The sequence below is a fragment of the Peromyscus eremicus genome, chromosome 20 (genome assembly GCF_949786415.1).
Source record: "Peromyscus eremicus chromosome 20, PerEre_H2_v1, whole genome shotgun sequence".
Classification (NCBI taxonomy): domain Eukaryota; kingdom Metazoa; phylum Chordata; class Mammalia; order Rodentia; family Cricetidae; genus Peromyscus; species Peromyscus eremicus.
The window spans coordinates 16124304-16146837 of NC_081436.1; the positions used below are offsets into that span (position 1 = coordinate 16124304).

The window sequence follows — 22534 nt, forward strand, 5'->3', positions numbered from 1 at the left end:
CAATCCCCACTTCTCCCAACTCTCTCACAGAAGGAAGGGTGGTCACCTGGATGTAGCATGTAGCCACCCATCCTCTACAAAGCAAATGTGTATAGACTGCTTACGCTGTTCCTCTCTGAGGCAAGTAGGGGCCTGAGTATTGGTGAAATTATTAAGGCCACTCCACGTAGTTAAAAGGAGATTTATTTAATGACGTAACTTACAAGTTAAGGGATAGGTAGGTCGCGGGTCTGGGGAAGGTGTATCGCAGTCCGGCAGTGTTCTCTGGAGCTCTGCTTGGCCCACCTTCACCGTCCAAGGTCCCAGAACCGAGTGAGAGCACAGCCCATCCAGATCTCAGGTCTCCAGGTGCCTCCCTTGGCTCCGCCTTGTAGGCGTGACAGTTGCTGAAGTCTCAATGGGGGTTGGAACTTCCAGATCAAAGCTGGAATGGCTACCCACTACACCTGAGCCTTGGTGGTTGGATGTCAAACCGCAGGCCTCAGTTTGCTGAGGAAGAGTGCACCTGCCGGGTTCTATAGGAATTTCTGAGTCTGCCCTGTGTAATGCTTTGGAGGAGACCCAGGACTGCCTCCCCGCTGCCATCTCAGGAATAGACTTTGCCTGTGTTGCCTTGTGTGGCAAGACAGGGTCCTGGTGCCACATGGTTCAGAAAATGCTCTCTTGCTATGTTTAAGGACATTTGAAGCCCAGAATTAGGTCCCAGCCTCCTCTCTAGCAGGCCTCTGCTCTGAGCTTGGGGTCCAACCCTCACCATCACCCTCTGGCCAAGATGCTTTAGGGAACAGAATAGCATATGGCAACCAATCTGACTGGGGACACAGCCAGACATCCCTGACAACTTGAGGCTGCCAGGGTGACCTGATTAGCAAGATGGATGGCCCAGCAATGCCCTATACAGGCCAACTCTGCAGTGGCTCAGACTGCGCTCAGCTCCGTACTGGCTACATCTGCCCACCCCTGCCTCATGGGCCCTGAAGGCCCAAGGCCACTGTCAGCCTTATTAGGACAACACGGTGCCTGGCAGGGACAGCCAGCATGCACTGTATGTATGTATGGGGCACAGATTCTGTGAGGGTTAATGTCATAGTTAGCTAAGCCTCAGGAAGCCCACATGAATGTTGCTTCCCATTATGTCTGAGGCTGACTGTTTTGGGGACAGTCAGGCTGGGTGAGGCAGAGCCCTCCCCAGTGTGGACAGCATCACCTGTGACATCCAGGGCCCCAGCCAGAACAAAGGGTGGAGGAAGGCTAAATCTATGCTTCCTTCTGTCCTACTGCCTGCTCCAGCTGGGGTGTGGTGGCTTGCCTCCGACTGGGGTTTACACCACTGGATGGCCTTGAATTCAACCTTCACACTGGAACTGATGACATCAGCAGCTCACTGGGCCTCCAACCTGCAGGGGGAAGATGGGGAAATGCTCAGCCTTCAGCCTGTTCTTATAACAATTACGTCTATTAGTGTGTTTCCTTCACTGTATTTATAAAAACACATATTAAAAATATATACACAGTGCCCTCCTCCAACACACACATGATACACACACACCATACATACATACATACATATATATATATATATATATATATATATACACACACACACACACACACACACACTACAGACATTCACACCACATACACAAACTACATACAAGCATACATTGCATGAACACCACTTATACACACAACATACATGCTGCACACACCCCACATGCATGTGCTACACCCCTCACACATACACACACATACACACACACACACACACACACACACACACTATGCACTCATCACACACATATACATATACCACAGTCACCTACATGCACACACATCTGCTATTTCTGCCCTGACTATTGCAATATTCTACATGAAATCTAATTAAAATCCCACTCCCACATGTATTACAGCCCTATGGATCCATTTAAAGCAAAATCTCAGGACAGAGTTTAGCTGTGATGTCTGGAGTCCCTTCCCACGTAACCATTCCTGCTTTGTCCCACCTCACACACTGCTGCGATGATGTTTATTCCCATCATGCACCAGCCCCTGAGTAATGGAGCCCAGAGAGCATGGACTTGAAGGAGACTGTGACCCCAGATAAGTCGTCTGTCCCACAAGTTACTCAGTCAGGGGTTTTGTTAGTGTGTCCTGTGAACAAGCACAAAGGCTTGTACCACTCTTGGCCTGCTGTAGAGTGTGTTACAGGTGGAACTATGTGCCAAGAAAATTCATCTGCCAAATCCCTGATCCCCAGAAACCCAGCATGTGACCCATGGAAGAACAGTGACAATAAAGCCTGTACATGGTAGGTTCTGATGTGACCGGTGTCCCTATAACTATGGGATACCTGAAGTGGCTGTGGCCACTTCTGATCCATGCTGGTTAAAGCTGCAGAGGGGGACTGAAGACACAGAACTGCCTGAGTGTCCCTGCAGAGTTATTTATAGATTTCAAGGTGAGATTTCCCTGAACTAGGAATGTAGAGGAGGTGGAGACGAGACAAGGTAAAATGGGCATAGCCTGGGTACCACAAGCCGTGTATATTAGGAGCCCACTACATTGGACAAGGCTAGGAGGGGCCTTCCCTGGAGCCTGCAGGAGGAGTGTGGCCTTCTGGTCTCTGAATCTCTGAGAAAGCATCTAATTGCTTGAGGCCACACACTTGTGGTGGGTTGCAAGATGAAATAGACAGCAGAAGTAAAGGCTGTGTATGTGCTTTTCATGGTGGAATGGAGAGGCTGACTCAGCCCTGGCATTTGCAAGGGTAACAGAAAAGAAAAATAGGAGATAGTCTTAGGGGTTCCATTAGAGAGGGAACCTTGCCACTGAGACCTAGGAACCATAAAAACCACATCATGGTGGTGTAAGGACATGGGTCACTGTTGACACCACAGCAGGGCACATTGGTTGGATAAAGACCTATGGGTCAAGTCTCTCCCCACAGTGCTGGTAGCACCACATGAGGTGAAAAACTCCGCACCTAGCATGTAAAACTGACTCATGGAAAACCCATCTCTCTCTGCAGAAAAGACCCTCCTGTCACTCTGACCTCCTGGGGCCCTGGGCAACCACTCATCTCACACGCATTTCTTGGGTCTGTTCTTAAGACAGTTCTGTGCTCTGGAGTCCTTGTTATGACCCTCCCTTTTCCCATTCTCCTCTACATAATTCCCCAAATGCTTTCCTGGAAGAGGTCAAGAATCCCAGCCTAGTGACAACACAGGGCTGTAGCAGCCTGTCCTAGCAAGGCGCAGGTGAGGGCAGTTCCCCTCCACTCCTATTTAGCATGGAGCAGTCCTCCACTGGAGCAAGTATTTTTGCTATTCTACAAGATTCTCTACCATGCACAGAAATGATCACCCTTTCAATAAGCCGGAGGTGTCGGCTTCTGTTCCAGGTGATTAATCAGACTTTATTTGCCTTGCAGTTGGAGTTTGTGCAGGCTGGGAAGCTGCTTCATATTTTATAGCCCATCTGCTGCATTCCAACAGTGGACAGATCGAGCTGGCGGCTAATGAGGGAGGTGAGGGATCCGTCCGAGAGCCCATGGATATTCTCACACTTGACTCCTGGGAAGAGTCCTGTGTGATGACTGCCACTTACTTGGGCCTTGATGATGTTCCTTCCATAAACTCTCAGCCCTCTGAGGAGCTGAGCAAGCTCTCCAGCAGGTGGTCTGCTCAGACACACAGGCCAGTAGCCAGACTCTGGTGAACAGCTAAATCATTTCTCGTAGATTCTATGATGAAGTAGGATTTTCAAGGTCCTTTTTCCTGTGAATGAGAATGATGAATACCGTGTCAACCCAAAGATATGCCATCCAGAGATGTCAGCCCCACTTCATGTGCCTTCTTCTCTCCTGGCATGAGTTCTAAAGAAATAAATGTCTGGCACATGTTGGCATGTGTTTGATAGTGCTTATTTATGGCCATGATAGGTAGATTAAGAGTAACCTGGTGGATGGAATGTTTAATAGCAATGAGGAGAAGTTGTCAGGTTAATTACTGATGTTTAAAGCAAGCTCAGGAGAGCCAACACAGCCTGAGGGCAAGAGACTATCATCTAACCTGGGCTTGGAGTTTGCAAAGGCTTCTGAGAAGAAAGCAGCCCTGACCTTGGGGTTCTCCCTTCCATGATGCTGAGGACTTGGACCAGTGGACAAGGTGTGGATAACAGAGCCCTGGGAAGATAGAGACTGCATCTATGACTGGAGAGCAGTGAGAGGTGCTTCTAGAGATGGAATTGGTGCTCAAGTCCCCAGCAAGGAGAGGAGGTGAGACCCTGTGGGGGACCACATATGTGGGACATCCCTGGAGGTTCCCTGCTGTGACTGCTGCAATGATGAGATGATGTGAGCTGAGTACTAACACACATGCATGTGTTCCTGCTGTTTAGAGGTCAGAAGTCTGAAATCTGACTCACTGAGCAGAAATCAAAATGTTGACATGGCTCATCCCTTCCCAGAGAAGCTGAAGAGTGCCCCTGCTTTATCCAGTGTCTAGACCTAAACTCTTTGGCTTGTGGCTCTGTCTGCCACCATCGATCCAGCACCACATCATCTTCTCAGTTCTCATGCCATCTTCTCTGCTGTAGTCAAACCCCCTATTTCCTCCTGGAAAGACCATGATAATTTCAGGATGCACCAGGGTAACTTAGAAAGTTCACCTTAGATCCTTACCTCATATATATCTACTGGATCTTTTACATCACACAAAGTAGTGTGTCCAGGCATCTGGCATGAGGACCAGACCTAGATCTCTTTGGAAGGTTCTTCTGCTCAGAATAGAGTTTGGGGTGACCTTGAGATCATGCAGCCTCATTCCTGTTGAGTCCAGAGGTCGACGTGGAGCTTGCTGACTCAATGCTTTTTGAAGACCCACTATTTTCCAGGCCACAGTTTCAGACTAGAGTTGCTGCCCATCACATAGAGATGGCCATTGCAAGTACTTCATCCCAGAAAAGTGGGTGCTCCTAGAGTGCTTTGTGATGAGGGGAGAGCAAGCCCTGGCCTTGGCCATTACAAGTGGAAGGAAGCTTACTTTTAATACCCAACTGGGCTTGGCCCCAAGCACACCTGTGCTGGCCTTCAGGTTGTACCAGACAAGGCTACCTTCTGAACAGGGTCGAGTAGGCCAAGAGGATGGGAGGCTGCAGTTTCTAGAAGCACTATGGCTATGGACCTTTTCTTTCATGCTGATTCTGGTAGTAAACAGATAGACACCATTCTCCCTGAATATCTGGGTACCACATGACGAAGGTGGACCACACTTTCATCCTTACTTCCTTGTTCTTCCCATGCCCCTAGCTATTCACTATGTGCTCTGATGATTTCCCATTTCCAAAGACATTGAACACATCTACCTTGATGGAGACAGAAGCACTCTGAGACTCACCAGGGCTGCTCAGATGCTGCTCTAGTAATCTAAGCTATATAGCCCAAACTACTGATGAAATAGAGGAGTCCCTAAACTACCTCCCACTGGATTCTCTCCCCAACACTCTCTTTGCCACTTAGGGACCTCTTCCCAAAGCTCAAGGAGGCCGTGTTGCCTTCTGTGAGAGAGCTCTCACAGCTTCCAATGGATTCAGAGTAGCGCCATTTCTGAAGGAGATCCAACTTCATATGAGGACATCCAAAGACCCAACAGGATCCCTTCATCAACTGAAGGATTATGCCAGTAGTTTCAGATGGAGATGGATGTGGGTTCACTGGGGTGGCAGGAGTACAAGGTAGACAGAATGTGTCCTTTGTGGGGTGGTGAGGGAGGAATTTTCTTACTAGTACGCTGTTGACTCTCGCTGAGACCTCAGAGAAAATTAATTAACCTCTTTGCTCCTCTCTCTTCTGTTTGGTGGCAGGGGCGGGGTGCCCTCATTTTGCAGATACCTTCTATTCATAAATCCCATAACCTTGGTGTCCCTGAAACTTTTAAAGTCACTATGACACCGAGAACTCTAGGAGACCGTGCTGAGTCCCTAGAGATCCCCAGCCAAGGAGACTCCAGCAGAGACATCTGTGCCTCCTAGAAGCCAGCGACTCAGACATAGATCTTCCCTCTCCCATCACACTGTGATGCCTTGGCCATCAGACTAACTCAAAGCCGCTCTCAGTCTGTGACACTGGACATAGCAAGACATCTGGTGCTGTCTCTCCCTCCCTACCCTCTTCCTTCCCAGTCTGCATAGTTTTTCTGGAGTTCTCACCAGAGCACCAAGGCATCCTAACAATGCAAAACAAGAAAGCAGAGTCTGATTAGAGATTATCCATCTCAGTGGGGCTCAGAGCAGTGCCAGCCTGAAAGGGTTGGGGTCAGATGCTGTGACTGACAGTGCTTTTCTGCAGCCAGTGTTTTACAGCTGCATACAATCAAGTTGCTTGCACCTTTTTATCACCCAGTATGGTTTTTCAGCACTCACTCGGCCATTATTTATTCTACCACAGTCAACCCTTCTCAGCTGCCCCAGTGAGTTTGGCAAAGGGATCTGCCCCATGGTCTCAAAATTCCATCAGACCCACCATTTTCACCTGTGACAGTGGATGTCAGTCTTTGCTTGAAGTTCCTGAGTTTTAAATCTTGGTAGATGGGTAGTGCCCACATGAGATGCCACCTCATTCCATAAACTAAGAGCACTCCTGTGGTCAAGATACTGATTGCTACATTGGCAAGATAACCCAAGAGGGTTATGTCTATCTGGCGTCTGTGGCCCACCACCCAACTGACTTTGGCTGCTCTGATATCACATTTTCCCCAGTGTCTCATTCACACCATGGCAGCATCTGCAGTGACCAGCTCTAGGCTGTGAAAACAGGAACTGCCAAACCCCACAGAGAACCTGATGTGCACAGTCCTGAAGAAAAGACCCACTATGCCGGGTGCTAGGCCCCCAGGTCCCACTTCAAAGGGAGAACAAGCTGCAGGAACTGCTCATTTCTGTTGTCAGTCAGTCTTAAAGCTTCAGGGAGCTCCCTGACTGAGTGTAATGACCTTCTTCAGCCATGATGCATGTTCTCATACCCATCCACTCTTCCCTAATGACCTTCCATGCTGCCTCTCCAGACTCTATGTACCATTTATTCACTCCTGCATGTATGCTCTGGGTTGTGACAGGGCCTGTTAGCCAGCCACCACCCAGTTGTTCCTTCCGGGCAGAATGGGCTACCTGGAGACCCTGACCTGGGTCCTGGGCCATAGGCAAAGAGGTGCTGCCAAGCATTACAGAGGGGACACAAGAGTCAGCTCCAAGGAGCTGGAAGAATGTATGGAGAGTGACATAGACCACATGCTGAGCTTGGAGGAAATGCTGGATATCAGATCTACCACAGCGGGTGTGAAAGTATCCTCTGAGTCATTAGCTTCAGGTGAGGGCAGTCTCCAGCCACAAGAAGCCCAAGAGAAGGGCATCCTCTGCTAACTCTTATGGTTCAGGTATTTTGGGCCCCATCCATCAACATCCTTATTTTAGGCCCCACAGTCACAGACATTGTTCTCAAGGCCCTAACCTGATGATACAAGGCCACGGAGACTGAGCAGAGCCCCCTGTATAACTTTCTATTCCCGGCAGTGGATTCTGGCCTTGTTTGCAGTTTAGTCTGTCCTGTGGGTGCTGAAGCTAAGACCTCCCACCCTGCTGCAGACCTGGGTGTGCAGCTTTCTCACATGCTGTGGGTTGGTTTTGGGGAACACATCCTTTTTATTCCATGCATCTGAAGTGTTAGCCTGGCCTCGAGGTGCCTCCCTGCTGTGGAGTAAGAAAATCTTTAGAAGCTATGATTCTGGGGGGGACAAGTGCCACCAGCTTCCCTGTAGAATGCAGTACCAAGACCAGAGAGCAGCCAAGGTCTGAATTCCATTTAGGATGATGCCTGCTTGAACACTATCGCTTGTGTTAAAACATCAGTTTATGTTTTTCAGAATTCCGTGCATGGGTACTACGTTTACATCTGCCTCTTTAACTCCTCTTGTGTCTCACCCTCACCACCTCTCAAATTCATGACCTCCAACTAAACCAAATGTTTATCTTTATACACACAGGTAAGTGTAGCTCTCAGCCCTCAGCAAAGAAGCTCCCTTTAAACAGCAGATGGGGACTGTTACAGAAGGCCATACACCTGGTCAAAATGCAAAGAATAAGTGGTTATGCAGTGTTCGGCCTCAGTAGATACAACTATAATGCAAACCCTCCACTTAAGACTGAGGGAACACAGAAGAAATGGGTGGGAAGATAGCAAGAACCAGGAGACCAGGCTGCCTGCTGCAAGGTAATGTCTTCTAGAAACATCTGGGAAGCTGCTCCCACAAAATTGCAACAAAACAGTCACCTAAGTGAGACCTACATAATGACAGCACCAATTGAGCCAACTTTGGTACAAAATATTTTAGTTCCACAAATGAGACAGAGCCAGGCATGACTGCTGAGTCAGGAAGCCCCAAACAATAGGAGTAGGGTCTGGGAAATTAAAGCAGGTGACAGAGTTACCCAACAGGAACACTTAGTACCAGACATATATGTCTGCTGTGTCCTGGCTTGACTGAGACCAGCTAGTCATGACTATGTTGGATGGGTGGCTCAGCTTCAGGATAGATGGCTGTCCTCTGCCATCTCTTCCCTCTCCCTCCAGGAATTGCTGGCCATGAGGGACACAGGAGTCTCATGCTTGTGGCAAGGACTGGAGGTGTGCTGAAACCAAAATAGACCCCAAGCCTGGCTCAGAACAGTCACAAGGCATCTTGCTTGCTCACCAAAGCAGAGCGCATAGCTGATCCCTTGTCTTGGCACAAAAGGATGTTACTTTTCAAGAGAGACTGAGGATATGTGCGCCATGTCACTGTTTTCATCAACAGAGTTTCTCATCACTTTATTTTTGTGTGTGTATTGGGCAGTGAGGGAAAATTAAAACAATGGCAGTAGCTGAAGCAGAGGGCACAGATAAGAGTCCCCACCCCCAGGGGAGCCGTAGGGTGATAAGAAGTTCAGAGTGTCAATACAAACCTGGAGAGGTTGGCAGCACAGGTCACTTGGGAGATGACAGCTCAAATCCAGCGCCCACAGCTGCTGGGTATGGGACCAGGGGCATCAAGAGCTGGCATCCTGTTGACTCTACCCAACATGGCCCATGAGCACTCCTTTCCAGACTATTCCCCTAATTCTCAACATACCTACAATGGTCTGTCATCATTCTACATGCTCCAGAGACAAGACTGTCAGTCCCAACTCCACAAGATATAGAAGAGAAGAGTTGAGATTCCAGCCCAGCACCAGGGGATCACCCTAGTCCTCCTCCAAGGCTGCTGCCTCCTCTGAGGGCTGGCCTGCATCCTGCCACTTCACAGCCACCATCTCTCGGGCAAAGCAATGGCCATGGGTTCCTGGCTGCCAGCTTCACGGGTGACATGTTACCCTCCAGCAGCCACGTGTCTCACCTCCTTCCCCTGCTATGGGATGCCACAGCCTTTCTTTCCTCGGATGCTCTTCGTCTTTCCCCACACCTCTCTGAGCCTTTGCTCCCGAGAATCCTGTACCCAGAGAGAGTTCCTTTACACACACACTCCAGCTCCCTCCCTGCTCAGGTAACTGCAAGCTCTCCATCTGTGTGCGGCTTCTCCTTGCTAACCTCACTGGAGATGGCTCACTGAGCTATAACCTCATGTCCAGGGCCCACTTTGCCTGCTGACACACTCTGAAAGAATTGATCACAGGCAGAGAACCCTGCCTGCAGTGACTGTCTGGTTCCTTGGCTGAGCTTCTGAACTTTTAACTGTGCCCACATGTACACCCACCCCTAGAAGCTTTGTGTGGATGTGGGAGAAGGCAGTGACCACTTCCTGAGTGAGGTCTCCACATGGGCTCAGTATCCCCCCTTTCCCACATTCTTATCCCATCCACATCGTGCAAGCTGCCCACTTCCTGTGCCATATGCAGCCCTCTCCCAGGTTCCGTCAGCCTGACTCCAGAATGACATCATTACATAGTCTACAAGTGTCTACATCCCTGAGAGAGAGGGCTTTCCTTTCTCGGCATGTCAAGAGCACATCTCTCTGTCCTTGGTTGCAGGGCACACAGTTTTGTTAGTGTGATGGACTGTTCTCACTGGTGCTTCTCATCAGACACACTGACTGGAGGGAGGGACCATAGCGCACTCCCCACCCCCAGGCAGTGTCTCGGATAGGATGGGCTGTTATTTTACCAGAATGATCTGGAGTTCTAATTCTGACGCGATGCAGAGGGTCTGAGCAGAGAACATATGACCTCATCAGCCTCCATGTCCTCAATGATGACATGGGGGACATTATTATGCACCCCTCCAAAAACTGGTGAGTAAATGAGATGACGTGGTGGTGCTGGATGCTAGGCTGCTAGAGCAGACCTGGGTGACAGGCATGCCTAGCACCTTGACATCAGGGTACCAGTGAAGGTGGGGGCTGCCCTTCCTCACCTGCACTGGTGTCACTGCCCTGCAGGTGAGAAAGCTGTGGTTAGTTTTTTCCCCCCTCTACTCTTTATCAGGTGTCCCACATGCTGAGTTAGATACACAGAATACAACTTCCTAAAGCAAATCTTGAGTACAACACCCTACGTTAGCCGGAATGTCCGCATCCATTAGTCCACCCGGAGGCCCCAGTAGAGCAGCCAAGACCCATCGTTCTGACATGAAGTCATCCTCAGGGCTTAGTTTAGGCAACACTGGGTTTGAAGGGAGCAGTGACTCAGGTTGGCCCCACAAATGGATGATCTTCTTCCAGGACAGCACAATCTTTCTTATGACATCACAGGCAGACCTCACAGTCCTTCCTAGCAAGAGAAGGAGTAAGTGTAACTCAGACTCTGGCTCCTTTCTCGTGGGATTCTGATGCCAGGAAGCCATGGGTGCTCAGGGCTGCACCAGAATCCCCTGACACAGGGACTGGTTCCCATTAGCAGTGTGAAAGCTAGTCCTGGCTGTAAACACCACACACACACACACACACACACACACACACACACACACACACACGTGCACGTGCACGCACGCACACGCACATATGCACACGCACGCGCGCACGCGCGCGCACACACACACACACACACACACAAATGCAACAGTAAACAAGGACAGTACTCAAATGCATTTTTGCTTGACATCCTATGGCAAGGCTTACAGGCAAAAAAAAAAAAAAAACTACAACCAGCATACAGAAGTAAGACAGAGATGAAGTGGGGCCGAACGGGGCAGGGTGCAGAGACTGTACTGCACAGAGCCCCAAAAGTCCCCGTGATTTTTTTTCAGAGGAATTAGAACCTGAGCTGTCCATAATGACAAGGGAGAGCTCCAGAGACCCCTGGGCTAGAGAATGATCTGTGGAGGTGTCTGTTTGGGGCAAGCGTGTGTATCACTGTGTAATTGCTATAAGGTTTTGTGGTCACCATGAGGGCTGGCATGGGGCATGTTCTTGCAGTTCTGTACTGTGAGATCAAAGGGTAGCCAGGCAACCTCCTTTTTCCTCCAGGAGTTCAGTGTGGCCTTGCACTTCACACTTCACCTTTGGAGACTTTCTCATGTCCTCTGTAAATACAGTGGAAAAGACCTTCCCTGTCTGAAATGATTCTGTGCTCTTTCAGGATAGTGAACTTGAGTTTCCTAAACATTACTCCCTCATTTCTCTATAATTCCTGCATGTTCCTGCTTCTTCCTCCCTTCCTGTTTGATGCTAAATATTTTTTACCTGCTTTCTTATTGCCCAGATTTTGTGTGTGTTCTTCTGTGATGAGTCAATGCTTCCATTTACGGCCATCCATATTAAAATCTCGACGGCTCAAACCCTTGGGGCTTTCCTTTCATTTTTCATGTCTAAATGGTCAGTTCTTGCTGGCCTCTGCTTGCGGTCTCAACCACCTATTTACTAGATCATTTAAAAATACTAATTAAGGAACTTCCTCTTTACCAAGCCTGGGTCAGACCACACAGACCACATAAAAAGGTCTACTCATCTTGGGGACAGTTTTGAGTCAGCATCAGGTGAGATCAGGTCAGTGCAAAGGACCTGATTTCAGTAGGAGAGCTGGACCTGAGTAGTGGATGACAGAGCACTTGACTGGAGGCCAAGTCTGTCTGGCTTTGCTTCCTGAGTCATCCATGTTTGAGGGCTGTTTAGCGGTGGAAAGTAAAAATCTGAGTGTCTGATCAGTTTTCTTAACTAGGAACTAGGAGTCGTTAGAGCATGGGAAGGCTGGATTGAATGATCGCTGCCAGCACATGTGAGAACTTGGGTGGTGACAGGGAGATTAATAACCTACATGTGTCACTTTCTCATTCTAGAAGCTACAGGAGAAGCAGGAGAGTTTACAACAAAGGTCAAGGTGCCTGTCATTTCATGGCATGGAAAGGGAAGCCTTGACTAGATTTGAAGACTATCCACCAGGTCCTCCCTGGGTGAGAGGCGTAGGCAGTGGGGAGACAGATGGGTGCTTTGGAGAAGTGTGGTGCATGTGGGGCTGGCTGGCACCAGGGGGAGTAAAAACAATGCTGTGAAGTTTGCAAATACAGATCAGTTTGGTTAACAAGCACATCCTGGGAGGAAGATGTTTGGGGGAGGAGTACATGTATACTTGCAACCTTGAGGGATAGGGACAGAGTAAACAGGGTGAGATGAGAGAAGAGATGCATGCTGAGTGGTGGAAGCCAGGCACTGGAGGGAGGGTATGGAAAAGGAGTTCCGGAGGCTGAGACAGAAAGTGTGTGGGGAAACACCAAGGTTTAACAGACAGGCAGAGGACACTGGACTTTCTCATGTGGGTGATTTAAGGTACAGTATGGGAATGGCTGCCACCCAGGGAAGTGGCCTGATTAGAAGCAAGATCTAGAAAGACCTTTCTAAAAACTATGGAGGGAGACTGTGCTAGCAACCCAGGTAGGTGAGAATACAGTGGTCTAAGTGAGCAACAGTGGGATCAGATGTAACTGTGATTGGAACAGGCCAATACTCACTCCAGAAACTAAGCATGTCCCAGACAAGGCATGTGGAGGCCATTTCTGATTTAACCCACCTTGCTGGTAACTAAGAGCCATGGGTGTGGAAGTGTCTTGTTATTCTTAATTGTTCCTCCACGGGTCCAGGTGGAATTATACCTATGACATTATCTCCATTAAGATCAAATCATCTAGGGCTGGAGAGATGGCTTAGTGGTTAAGGGCATCTTCTACTCCTGTAGAGGACCCAAGTTCAATTCCCAGCACCCACATCGGGTCACTCACTGCTTTTAACTCCATCTCCAGGGGATCTAATGCCCTCTACTGGCCTTCCATGCTGCATTCATGTGAGCACACACACCCCTGACACACATTTGAAGAATAAAGAAAATCTTTAAAAATAAGAGGTGAGAAGGTGAATCTAGGAGTTAGGAGGAAGAATGGGAGATGAATATGATCAAAATATATTCTATGCATATATAAAATTCTCAAAAATTAATGACTAAATAAATTTTAAAATGTTTTGAGAAAAATAAAGTGTTTTAAAATCCTCAGAAAATTTAAAAAACAAAACTAATTTTTTAAGTAGAAGCAAATATCAAATGATCCATCCAAAGCCATTCCCTCCTAAATTCTAGGGGTGGCTCTCCTGTGTGCTTTGGGAAGAGTGTAGGTGACCAATCAACCAATCACGGGCTTTCACCTTTCCACCGCACTCTCTCGGAATTAGGCTGGAAACCTTTCTAATCAGTCCCATGTCTGCAGCTCTGCACCCTGAACACACCCGACCTCTTCCATTCTGACCTCCACACCATGCAGGTGCCACCTGCCCTAGTTTCCTGGCAGAAGACCCCCAGTCCTCACCTTTCTGGGACACAGCTGGCCTGGGCTTGAGTTGGAGCAGGATTGTGTGAGAGTGATTTCAGGAAGGTTCCATTAGAACTACAATTTGAAAGGAGGAAACAGACTCAGAGACTTTCCCAGCTGCTTAGGGTCTGTGGTCCTGGGGTGGTGGAGCACTGTTTCCATGAATGTCAATGAAAGACAAGTCCAGGGAAGGCAACTGGAGCAGCCAGAGACCTTTGGTTTGACCTTTGGTCTCACCTTTGGTTTGACCTTTGGTTTCACCTTTGGTTTGACCTTTGGTCTCACCTTTGGTTTGACTTGCCTCCACCACCTGACCCGGCTCTAGCTTTGCCTTGCAAGTCCCCCAAGCAGTCAGAGAATATCCTTTGTTCTTCAGCCACCACCAGACATTTCTGTGCAGGCTCCCTCAAGCTTGATGAAGATTCTGGAGGTCCTTTCTTCATCCAGTAACTTCCCTCAAGTTCCCTTCTCTTAGCATCTATCATTTAATGAGCCCTTGGGGGTCATATCTAGGCTGGGGGCTAAGCTGATCAGGTGGAGCCAACCAACCTCTGAAGGATGTCTGCTCACTCCCATATCTAGAGTTCTGGTGAACCTAAGGATAGCTGCCCCTTGCCCAACTCACACAAAATAGTGTACCCCTCTGTTTTACCTTTGCACTATCCAGTCACATCTGGGCCCCCTGAAGCCTCTATACAGCACGGTGCATTCAACAGCTATGCTCTCGGGAACTTTCTATGTCACAAGCCATGTTCTGAAGATTTCCTCAGGCTTGGCTCCTTTTGCCCTCCCTACCTCCTGGGAGAAAACACTCTCTTTTCCACTCATAATGGGAATGCTACATTCCTCAGAGGTCAATAACAGGGCCCATAGGACCCAAGCCACCTGTGCTGAGGCCATGCTTTTACAGTGAAGTTCCTGTCCCTTTTTATCTTCAAAGTGGGCTCTTCTGCAATGTTGGGCTAGTGTCTTTCCACTCCAGACCACCACGGAACCCCCAGGAACCTTCTCCAGGCTAATGAGCACCATTATCGCATACATGCTTTGACCAACATCCTTAATTGAGATGTTGAAGAGAAAGTGGTGATGCCTTCAACATGGGCTCCCATGTTTCCATGGGGCCCATATGAATCTTCTTCCTCTGCTCTATGCACCCTTTCTGAACCTGTCTAGAAGCTCCTCTTAGAACTATTCACTTTGTATATTCTGCAAAACGATGTCAACATTTCCCCTGTTATGTGACTAACATTAAACCACTGTTATTAGTCATCCAAGAGCAGAACTTTGGGGATGTGGCTATTTTTCTTTGGAAGTTGAAAATATCTGTCTTCTGGTGTGGACAGTCAGCTAGCTTTTGTCCCCTCTGAGTGTGACAATAGCATTCACTGACTTCTGTAGATCAGGGTGCTGTACATAGTGATGAGTGTCTCACCCTACAGGAAGTGTGATCAGAGTTTCTCACACAGTCAAAAGAGAGAGAAGGGAAGACTTTGGAGCCCTCAAGGTCACACAGTTTTATTCCCAAGTCCAGTGCCAAGCTGTGGACCAGGGACATGCTTGCACTTACACCTCACTAACTCTGGACTTGCTGGGAGGGTGACATCTTGGACACCCATCTTCTCAAGTGGGTCTGTCAAATCCACACATGACAACCTGAAAACACAGATGTCCCCACTGGGAGATAGAGCTCCCTCCTTGACCTCCCATGCTCTTTGAAGCTGGGGTTGCTCCTCCCATTCAAGACCTCTGGAATTTCCAACAGCAGAAACAACTGAGCCAAAGAAAACAACAGCACAAACCACAAGCTCAGCACCATGATTGCAGAAGTATCTTCTAGCTGGAGCATTTTACAGAGATTTCCACCTATGGGACTCTAATTTACATATATTGCTCAATGTTTTATTTCAGGTAGTGTCTACAGGTTTAGTGTGTGGCCAGCTGGGCTCTATGGTTCAGAGAAGCCCTAGACAGTCCTAACCCTCCTCTCCCCCTTTCCCCCCTCACCCTCCTAATCCCCCTCTTCCTCCTTGTCCTCCAGCTCCATCTACCTTGGCAGAGTCTCACCTTCTCTCCTGGATTTCAACTTCACAAAGACAAAAAATGAAAATGCAACTTCTCTCAGGCAAAACTCCCTGTTTTATACGTTTTTCTCTCTAGGCAGAAATAGACCTTTTAAATTTTTCTTTTAGAAAAATTGAAGGTGGCTTTAAAATGTCATATTTTCTGACTGAAGACCAACTGCCTTTTAAATATCACATTTTCTAAAATTTGTGCCATTTCGTCTTTCTCCTGAACAACACCAAGATCTCCTATGGAGATGCACCAAGGATTTACACTTGCCACAAGAGCAACAATGGTGAATTTTCAAAGGTGGGTACTAGACACTAATTCAAGCAAAGAACTCACAAGATTGGCAGAGAGTTCACCAGGATCTGACTCCTGGGCTAGGTGTCCAGAAATTCCCAACTTGCTCCTGGCAGTGGCTTGGCAGCATGCTCATAGATGCAAGTGTGCCATTTGATCATGGGCAGGCTGACTTCCACAGTCAGCTTGGCTTGATGTGTGACACCCATATGAGTCTAGCCTTAGTGACTTCCTGGGCTTTGGTGAAGATGCTCTGGGGTGTGGTGAGCCCTGCTCAGCAACTTTCAGCCTGTGACCTTGAGAGGGGATTTCATTTCCTCTTCATCAGCATCCTAACTGTGTGTGAAGATGGTCATTCTGCCAGTGTCATCTCCTGATGAGGGGATCAGGGAGACCAGGACCTCCCAACTAAGGAATTAAACAAGAAGCAACATTGGGACACCTGTAACAATGAGCGAGGAATTGCAGTCAAGAAAGTGGCAGAGCTGACATGGGGAGATGGTCCCCAGCAGCCACAGAGGAGACAGGAACTGGAACTGTCAAGCACAGGAGCATTGTTCTCAGGTGCATACAGAGGCCCCAGACCCAAGTGACTGTCCACCAAAGCATTACAGTCTCATAGGCTGGGCAGTTGTAAAGAAATCAGTAAGCAACTGGAATAGGATACAGATTCTCAGGCTCTGGTTTTAAGAGTGCGACACTTACCCAGGGCTGCTATGCCAATTCATTTAAAAAAAACTAATTAACAACATTTGTGGTTCCCTAGTACTGTGGAGACAGTGGAAGGGGTAGATATCTCAAGTCTGGGGTTGGTCTGCCTTAGAGACGCTAGAAGAAAATCCATCCCAGGCTATCTCTAGACTGTAGTGACCCCAGGATGGCAAATATCTAGCCAGTACTTGCCTCCACCTTCTCATGCCTAGAATTCTTGAGTAGGTGATGGTGTCCATGTTTTGCAACACCTTGTGGAAGCAAGGTCACATTCACAGGCTCAGGGGTTAGGTTGTGAACATGTCTTTTCTTGGAGGCCGCCATTTAATCTAGCCTGAGGATGAAATAGTCCTCGAACTCAGAACAAGAAGGGGTCCTGGGCTAGATGACTCTGAGAATAGTGGGTGTCTTAGTTAGGGTTTCTATTACTGTGAAGATGCACTATGACCACAACAACTCTTATAAAGGAAAATCATTTAATTAGGGTGGCTTACATTTAAAGAGGTTTAGTCCATTATCGTCATGGCAGAGAACATGGCAGCTGGGAGTATGGCAGTGTGCAGGTAGACATGGTGCTGGAGAAGTAGCCAAGTGTTCTACATCTTGACTTGTAGGTAACAGAAAATGATCTGTCTCACTGGGTGTAGCTTGAGCATATATGAAACCTCAAAGCCTACCTCCACAGTGACATACTTCCTCCAACAAGACCACATCCACTCCAATAAGGCCACACCTCATAACAGTGCTCCCTTTTGGGGCCATTTTCTTTCAAACCACCACGATCTACTCCCTGGCCCCCAAAAGGCTTGTAGCCATATCATAATGCAAAAATGCATTCAGTCCAACTTCAAAAGTCTCCATAGTCTATCACTGTCTCAACAGTGTTTAAAAGTTCAAAGTCTCTTCTGAGATTCATTCAATCTATTAGCTGTAACCCTCTATAAAAATAAAAAGCAAAAAGCAAATCACGTACTTCTAGCATATAATGGCACAGGACATAACATTACCATTCCAAAACATAGGGAAGGGAACATAGTGAGGAAATACTGGACCAAAGCAAGACTGAAAAGCATCTGGGCAAACTCCAAATTCTACATTCCCATGTCTGAAGTCAAAACGCTCTTCAGATCTTCAACTCCTTTCAGCTTTGTTGACTGCAGCACACTTCTTTCTCTTGAGCTGGTTCTACTCCCTGTTAGCAGCTGTCTTTGGCAGGTATCCCACAGCTCTGGCATCTCCAACATCTTGGGCTCTCTAAGGCAATTCAGACTTCCACTTGACAGCTTCTCTAGGCCTTCATTCAGGGACACCCTTGACACATGCCTATGGTGTGATGCCTTACTCAGCCTTGATGCACAGGAGAGAGGCTAAGTCTGGCCCCAATATGGTATGACAGCCTGTGTTGACTAGCCAAGGGAGGCCTTACCCTTTATGAGGAGGAGATGAGTATGGAATGGGGGTAGGCAGGGGTAGCAGAAGAGGAGGAGGGAGGGGGAACAGGGGTTGGTATGCAAAAGTAAAGAAAAATATATTTTAATAAAAATTATAAAAATAAAAGCCTCAGGGCTGCAAGTTCCATCAGGGGCCAATATGGGTCAGTTCTGAAATAGCCCCTTCCTCCGTGACCCTGAGACTTCCAGTGGCTGGTGGGGAGGGTTCTGACTTTAGGCCCTTCCCTGTGGTGATATTGTATTCTGCAAAATATTGTGCACCCTAATAAACTTATCTGGGGTCAGAGAACAGAGCAGCCACTAGATACAGCGGCCAGAAAATGGTGACACATACTCCTTTAATCCTAGTATTCTGAAGGCAGAGATCCATTTGGATCTCTGTGAGTTCAAAGCCACACTGGAAACAGCCAGGCATGGTGACTCATGCCTTTAATCCCAGGAAGTGATGGCAAAAAGCAGAAAGATATATAAGGCGTGAAAACCAGGAACTAGCCTTGGTTAAGCTTTTAGGCTTTTGAGCAACAGTTCAGCTGAGATTCATTCTGGATAAGGACTCAGAGGCATCCAGTCTGAGGAAATGGGATCAGCTGTGGAATTGGCAAGGTGAGGTAGCTGTGGCTTGTTCTGCTTCTCTGATCTTCCAGTGTTCACCCCAATACCTGGCACTGGGTTTGTTTTTATTAATAAGACCTGTTAAGATTCATGCTACACTTCCCAGTGTCAATCAATGAAAAAATCGTCTATTAATCAATCTATCAATTTTATCCCCTATCATCTATTTTTATCTAACATTAGCCTATATTCCATTACCTATCTGTCTGTCTATCTATCTATTATCCATCTATCATCTATCTATTTTCTATCTATCTATTCATTTATTATCTATCTATGTAACTACCTATCTCCTATCTATCATCTATTAGGTGCCATATCACACCTATAAGAATAGTCAAGACAATTGGTGACAACTCTAAGCACTGGGGAAGATGCTGGGTGCAGACAGAACAGCTGTTAGAGAGAAGCCCGATGTTCTCATAGAACCTGACACTTCCCTCCCACACAATGTAGCAACTGCACTCCTGAACATTTATCCAGGGAAAATTAAGATTGACATTCACAAACATGGGAAGACATGTTTAAGAAAGCCTAGATGTCCTTTCACAGGCAACTGGTAAAGGAATCATGATCTCAGCACACTGTGGGCCATTGCTCAGTGATGAGGAGGAGAGAGCTGTTGTTACACACAGCTTCAGTAAATTCCCAAAGTATAATGCTGTGTAAAAAAAAATCCAGATCCAGAAGAGTACACACACTACACATGCTGGTTAATTTTAACTGTCAACTTGACACATCCTAGAATCACGAGAAATTATTTAGATGAGGTTGACCTGTGACTATGTCTATAGGGTAATTGTCTTAAGTTAATTAACATGAAAAGACCCAGCCCACTGTGGGCAGCACCATTCTCTAGGCAGGGTGTTCTGAATTGTATGAGTGAAGAAAGCTAGCTGAGCACAGGCAATCAATTAAGTAAGCACACATCCCATTGTTTCTCTCTGCTTTTGACTTGGATGTGATGTGAGTAGCTGTTAGAAGTTTCTGCCGGTATTTCCCCACAATGATGGTCTGTAACCTGGAATTCAAAGAAAACAAATCCTTCCTCTTCTAAATTGCTTTTTACCAGGATAATTAATTTTTTGTACAGCCACAGACACAAAACAAGAATATTATGATCTGATTTATTATCAACCTCAAAATGACATTTTAGAGACACTCTAGTTTGCTGGTTACAAGGGGCCCACAAGGGTGGAGGGACAGGAAGGAGCCAGGTTGGTTTATAAAAAAACTGGTGTTTGGGGGTTGCTGACTGATAGGCTCTCTGTCTCCAGATTTTATCAGTGCTGACATCCTGTCTATGTTACAGACCATGGACAACCACTGTCTTATAAAATGTTCCTTAGTGGAAACCAAGTAAAAGGTACTTGAGGTCTCTCTGTGTGAGACACTGTATTTCCTTGTCAATGTGATTCTGTAAATCCAAATTCAGAAAAGTCCAAATCAACAGACATGCAGGAGGCACGCACGTCCTTGTTCCTAAGCCTGGTGCTCACTCATCTGCTTCTGAGGGTTTCCATCCAGCCCTTTGGAGGACTCCCCTCATAGCATGAGCACTGTTTCTGTCGTCTGGGGAGTGAGAGGGTGTATGGTGACCAGTAGAACCTCATTTATCTGAGAAGTTCTATCACTGGTCCATTCGGCAGTTCAGAGTTATCATAAGGACACGTCCGGGTGACACCAGAAGACCAGGGTCTGGGGGCTGCAGTTTGTTGCTCTGTTCTAAGCCCCTAAGAATGCAGATGCTTGGTGTGTAGCTGTTGATCACTGATACAGTGGTAATGTGTTGCCTTGTTGAAGTAAAGTGTGGGCAAAGCTCAGAGCTCCCTTTGCTCTAAGGTCCAGGTGCTATCTGGTGGTTTTATATCAAGATTAGACTGTGATAAGGTATGGGCCAGTTCCCAGTCTGCAGAGAGACATTTGTTGTGGAGATTCAGATCCAGCTTCCTGTGCAATCGCATTTATTTACAAATGTTCCACCTCCAGCTGTGCTGAAATTTACCTCAGCATCCTTGGCTTCAGCAGACTGCAGCTCTTTGAATCCTTTTTCCTGAACCCTTACCTTTCCCCAGGACACGAGTGCAGACAACCCTATCCAAAATGGTCCTTTAGCATCCTGAGCAAATCCAGGCCTGGTGGACAGGTGAAAGCCCCACGCTGCAGTTTGGTTGACTGTACCAAGAGAGCAATGTTGAAAACTCAGCTGTGACCTTAAGGCAGAAGCCACTGAATACCGTCACCATGACTTGAATTGCTTAGCATGCCATTGATTTCAAACAGCTTCCATCCTGGGACAAGTTTGCATTTGATAGCATCTCTCAGACACAGGATGAAGGTGCATGCTTGTACCTCAGGTTTTAGGCATGGAAGCTAACAAGCATCTATGCTAAACAAGTCCACCACCAGCATAAATTTCCAATGGGACCTGGCTATGTTCACTTCTGTGCCTGCAGGGCCAGGTACTTCGAGGATGCTCAGGACAGGTTTGCTAATTAGTTTGTCAGAAAGCCAGACAGCTTCTTCAGCACAATACCTTTAATCCCTAACAGGGGTCATAACAGGTGCACAAACTCATACTGGCTCCTAAGAGGTGCCCAAATGGGCAGTGTAGGCTGGCCTGAATTGATGCGCATGAGTGTCACTTTATAACTGCCTCCTTGATTTAATTCTATTTTTAGAAGGCTCTCATATGGGATTAATCTGTCCAGTGGTTGGGTATGCACGCCCTGATAAACATTAGCCACTGGAGATCAATGGAGAGCACACGGAAAAGTACTGATCACCTGGAATCCAAATTTTATGCTTCAACTCACAGATACCTTGGACAGCTTTAATACATTCCCATTTGTGGCTGGATTACCCAGGATGCACTATGTATACCCTCTAGATTTCAGATTTCCTCTCCCCCAAAAGAGAACAGTACTGCTGACCTCATTGGCAGACATGTCTAGGAGAAATACCCATTAGCTCTCCATTACAACGTCTGTCCTGGGTGATGGTGAATTAGAGGACAGATGCCATTTCCCTCAGTCCAGACTACACAGGGAGATGAAGGTGGCTCTGAAATGCCACATAGAAGCAGAAGGATGACTCTCACCTTAGAGATGGAGCTTGAGCTGTCTTCTCATTTATCAAGATGAGGCTTAAAGATCCTCCCCGAAGGTGCCATCTGTCCTTGTCCTAGGGTCACTTCCACCCTCCATGAGTCATACATAGACAACCCCACTGGAGTAATTGTCTTTCACTTGTGTTCAGGTCATGCTGACCCAACTCCCCACATCTTCCATGTGCTAGACTGGGACCCCAGGGAGCATATAGGGTGAGCCATGCTAGGCATTCCTACCTCCAGCTTCTGGGTTCCACTTTGCTCTTGCAGCTCAACTGATCTTTCAAACCAGACTGTCTGAGCCAACTCCCCCTTTTCAACTCCTTTCCCTAAAGTGGGACTCTGCCTGGGGGTAAATGTTGCTGGCAGAAGGTTTGACATTTGAGGACCAGAACTTGTAGCCTAGGGTCCATTTTTAAGCTAGAAATGCTGATGGTTGCTCAAAGACAATCAGTTACATCATTGTTCAAA

General features: G+C 47.4%; 1 long non-coding RNA gene across 1 annotated transcript in view; it reads right to left on the reverse strand.

Moving 5' to 3' along the window:
• Positions 1-234: 234 nt before the first annotated feature.
• The window catches only part of LOC131896730 (uncharacterized), a 41984-nt gene continuing 19684 nt past the window's right edge, over positions 235-22534 (reverse strand). Inside the window, exons 3-4 of the long non-coding RNA XR_009375501.1 lie at positions 3607-3776; positions 235-1397 (exon numbers count right to left, since the gene is read on the reverse strand). This is a non-coding gene — a long non-coding RNA (uncharacterized LOC131896730). The remainder of the gene's footprint in view (positions 1398-3606; positions 3777-22534) is intronic.